General features: G+C 25.7%; 1 long non-coding RNA gene across 1 annotated transcript; it reads right to left on the bottom strand.

Annotated features, from left to right (window-relative positions):
* Positions 1-344: 344 nt before the first annotated feature.
* Positions 345-1,726, bottom strand: LOC128290243 (uncharacterized). The gene is made up of 2 exons (XR_008279916.1): positions 1,613-1,726; positions 345-598 (listed from the first exon to the last, which is right to left on the bottom strand). It is a non-coding gene; the product is annotated as an uncharacterized LOC128290243 (long non-coding RNA).
* Positions 1,727-5,205: the final 3,479 nt, after the last annotated feature.

Below are 5,205 nucleotides of genomic sequence, written 5' to 3'. Positions count from 1 at the left end.
ACATGAGTTTGCGGATAGTGGGAAAGACTACTCAGTCGAAGTGCTCATCCTAGACGAATTGAAAATGTACAATTTTGATTAATTGTTTATTACTTTAGATATCACAACCAAGATCTTGCTTTGGAAAATAATTTAAAATTCTATGACTTGAGTATGTGATGTTTGGATGTCGGGTGGCGAGGTTGAGACCTCGAAATTCTATGATCGCAGCCTGACTCACTGAGTATACCCAAAACACTTCAGAATGTTGTCCTAAGTCCCTTTATTCATGATATATCTAACACATGCTTAAAAATCATTCAAATATGTACAAAAGCCACTATAAAACACTTAAAGTTCGCGACTTATAATCTCCAAAGGTAAGTAACCATTCATATCATTGATTTACCAAAAGAAAGATAAGATGATGAAATAACAAGTGAAGCTTGCAAGCTTAAATTTAAACAACGTTCAACACAAGGACCAAGATATTTGCTATGTAGATACACTAGTACATGCCACAAATAAAAAAAAATGCCACTTTCATACTCTTGACAGTCTTGATGATTGTGTGATGTCCTAAATTAAGCTAGGCTTCTAGTTTCCTCAAATCAACAATCTGGGCAAAAACAACAACAACAACGCGTATACAAGTAATGCTTAGTAAGTTTAAATGGAATTCACTATACTTAACTTGCTAAAGGTGAGCATACCAAATGCCATAAGAGCATAAATACTTATTACAACATTCTCAACTACAACACATAAGGCAAGTTAAGCATAAGAACTTATAATCATGTCAACCAAAAATTAGTGTAGCACATATAACATTGTTAATATATATTCTTTTTATCTCATGGAACACACACACATATCATGGCAAAACATGTAAAGACTTTTAGCTTTCCTTTAAAGTTTATAGTACAACCATTTCATATTCATTAGTCATATACAAGTATCTATCCGTATAAAGCTTTTCACCCAATGTAACCTTAGTAAAATAGACATGGACACACGGGAATCCACCACCACACCAAGAATGCTCATAAGAGCATAGAGTTATACCACACCAAGATACATAAGTGCAAATCCCAAAGGCATCATGCACATCCCTCTACCATACCAACATAGTCTTTGAAAAGAAGTTGTACATATAATGATTTGGAATAAATGATAAACCATTGAATGACACGATATAGATCTATCTCTATAATAATCCATAGATATATTCACATATAACCCTAATTGGCATGCCAACCATATACTAACCTTTCTATCAAGTTTATATGGACACAATAATCAAATGAACATTGTATAAACAAGTTCATTTGTCTAAAGTTACAACATTCATAGGCATTCGTGTTTTTCTCTTTACATAACTTATGAACCTAACATTCATTTACATTATGCAAGTCACCATACCATTGTACGCATACAAAAATCCTTTTTCAACTTTCTCATTATCACAACCAATAATTATACATTTTCAAGACAATAATCATGTTTTCATGCTCTCTTGACTATCATATTAATTATCTTGATGTTCCTACCATAATTTCACATTCAACTAATACATTAAATTAACTACTACACACAACAACATCAAAGTATAATATGTTCCTTAATAACTTACCTTTCCCCAAAGCAATAAAAATGATAAAGGCTTCTTCAAGGCCTTCAATCTACCACCTTCTCTTTCTCATTGCTAGAACCACCCCTAGCAAGCTCTTTCTCTTCAAATACATACAAAATATCAATTTTCTCTAAATGTCAAAATATTAAAGTTGCATTTAATAGCCATATTAATGGCTCAACTAACATAATAATGTTCAAAAAAGTGAAATGTAATGTCAAAATGATTTAAAATCATGGGTGATGAAAATGATGGTGAAAATGAAAATGAAGAAAGCTCAAATAGGTCTTTTAGATGTTCATTTTGCAAGAAAATGGAGGGGAAATGGTGAAAGATAAAACAAAATAGAGTTTTCTCTTCTTCTTGATATGGCCAACTAGTGGTCTGAAATTAAGAGGTTCTTTTCTAAATTTATTCATTTTAGAATTCAAAAATCATCTTATCACCACACCTATCACAAACATTAATATTTAATCATATTTTGATATAGAATGATCAAAACCCAATACGCATTCTAATAACCTCCAAATAATCTAAAAATAATTAAATCTATTAAAAATAAATTTCTCTCATCAGATATGCAAATAAAATTATCAAAACAGTCTCGAACAAAGCACCGAAAAATTTTGGGGCGTTATACATTACATAATACTAACTAAAGATTCAATCAAACTTTACCGAGAGAACGTTTGGTATGATGGAAAATGATCACTCTCGAGGAATTTAATTGGTGGGAGAGTGACTACCATATTTGGTATTTTAAAAACATTTAACTTTTCTTAAAATGTAATTTTTATTTCCATCAACCATGGGAATGTGATACTTTTGAATATTGGTAGGAAAGTAATTTTCTTATGTAGTGGAAAAGTTAAAATTTATCTTTAAGACAAAAATTATTATTTTTATTATATATATTATTTTATTCAATACTATTTTCACCATAATATAAAAAATTTAATTTTAAATCAATTTTAAATACTATTGAATTATATTTTAATTTAATAATATGAAATATTTAAAATTTATTTTCAATTTAATAATATAGTGATGATATAAATATATTTGTTTTAAATAATAAATAAATATTATTAAAATAAATAGATAAAATTATTTTCTTGTTAACAATAAACTAACTTTTGTTAATAAATGTAATTAAAAATGTTAAAATTAATCAAATTTGTATTTTATTTTATGGGGTAAGTTCAATTTTATCATCACATCCATAATAAATTGCTTAATGAATTAAACACATCAATATAATTTTCTAGAATTTAATTAATACTTTTTAGTATACCAAACATTATAAAGCTATATTCTTGATAATCACATTCTTTGTTATGCTATACGTCGATAATGGCAGTAGTAATAATTGCAAAGTAATTAGAAAGAAAATAAGAACAATCAAATATCATCGTGCACTTTTAATTTCATAAAATTCCTTTAATTACTCTATTAAAATTTAAATATATAAAATTTTAAATAAGTTATTTTGTTATATCATAATTAACATAAATTTCTCAAACCATAACTAATGGGAATTTTAAGAAGCATAGTTTTAAAGAAACTTGATCATTAAAGAGACACTAACAATACTTATTTAATTGACGTAATTTATAATTAATATAATATTAGGGTATAAAATGTACTGAAGTTTTAAAAGACTTTGAATTATATACAACAAAATTAATACATAATCTTTTAATATATCAATTCACATTATTATCAGACCAATCATAATCATGAATCAATATTAAATATTGTATTATTTTAAGATTATTAGCGTAATTTTAGTAATTTACTTTTTCCACCATAGATCAATACTCCATCACGCGCACATACACGACATAATGTGTAGGATATCATACCCTAACCGACACAAAATTAATTCAAGGGAACATGAAACAATTAGTGTTGCACAATCTCTAATATTTTATTCTATTCTATTATTTGGATTCTAAACATTTCAATCAATCTCGTAATTTTATGAATTCTAAACATTTCAATTAATCTCGTAATTTTATATTCTCAAATAGTGTCAATATGATATAACATTTAATGTAATTTCATGATAACTCATTCTTTAAATTATCTTAAATTACAGGCATAATCTTAAATTTTAGATCAATTTATCCTTTATTTTTATTATTTTAATCAATTTAAATTTTTTCTCAAATAAATTTCAACACTAATTATTATTAAGAACAAAATATATATCTCTTACATTGAATGCCATTAAAATTAAAATTATTAATAATTTATTTGTTAGTGTATTAATTATAGTTATAATTATACTTGGTGATGCAATTACTTTTCATGAATTATTATGATTATGATTTATGAATTTATTTCAAAATATATATTCACTTATTAATATATAATTTGTAATAGAAAGTAAGAACTGAAATAATTTATCATAATTTTATAGAAATTAAGATTGAAAAATATTTAAGGAACTAAATTTGTTAAACATTTCTATAACAAAGACATTTTAGTAAAATGTATTTTTAGGCAATCTTATATTCTATTAATAAAACACTTGAATTTTACATTCTAATCAAATAAATCAAATAAAATAATATAGGGTGAACTATTAAAATAGTCATTTTTTTTTTGCCTTAAGTCACATTTTAGTCACTTATTTTTGAAATTTTACGTTTTAGTCACTTATGTTATCGTGTCATAATATTTTAGTCACTGAGCAGTTAATTGTCGTTAACGATGTAACAGCAAGCTGACGTGGCATGTTAAATCATCATTTCAAACGAAAATTTTAGATTAAATTATACAATTGGTCCCTATATTTTTTCGTTTTGAGAAATTTAATTTTTTTCTTTTATATTCTTTTAACTTTCCTTTTTTTTCTTTATTTTCCATTCCCTTCTACTTCTTCCTTTATTTCCCCCCTTTTCTATTTATTTTAACATAGTTTTTCTATGTTTTCCATTTATTAAAACTAGCCCCTAAACTTTTACTTTTTTGAACAATTTAATTTTTTTTCTTTGTTTTCCTTTTCTTATTTCCCTTTATTTTTCTTTTTTCTCATATTCTTCACTGCAGAAACATAATCTTTGTCGACAAATAAACCAAGTCCTTGTTTCTTTCAAATTATTCTTAAATTGAATTTCACTCAAAACCGAATACCAATCATTCTTAATTAAATCTCAATTTTAATATAACCTAATTTTGAACTAAAATTAGATCTAACTAATCAATATAAAAACCATATCATTAATCAAATCTAAACATAAATTGAATTCTTTATATTCAAAAAAATTCATTTCCAAATTTTTACAGATTGTGTATATTATTCATTTCCTTTTCTTTTATTTTCTGACAAATAAAATTAAGCAAACGATAAAATTGATCTAAACCTTCTTGGACATTCGCAAGCAAGCTTGATTGGAAGTCGAGTGATGTCCACAGAACTAACTAAAAATTTGACTAAGGTAAGTGTACCTATCAATTAATAGCATAGCTATCAATTTTTAGTTAAGGTAAGTGTACCTATCAATTAATAGCATAGCTACGATAAGCAAAGATATTATTCCCATGAAGACTAAAAGTACTAGTAATGACCGTCTTTCTATTATTTA

Source organism: Gossypium arboreum, chromosome 3 (assembly GCF_025698485.1).
Source record: "Gossypium arboreum isolate Shixiya-1 chromosome 3, ASM2569848v2, whole genome shotgun sequence".
NCBI classification, from domain to species: domain Eukaryota; kingdom Viridiplantae; phylum Streptophyta; class Magnoliopsida; order Malvales; family Malvaceae; genus Gossypium; species Gossypium arboreum.
The sequence above is the reverse complement of the archived record's forward strand: the minus strand, read 5'-3'. Positions and strand labels throughout refer to the sequence as shown.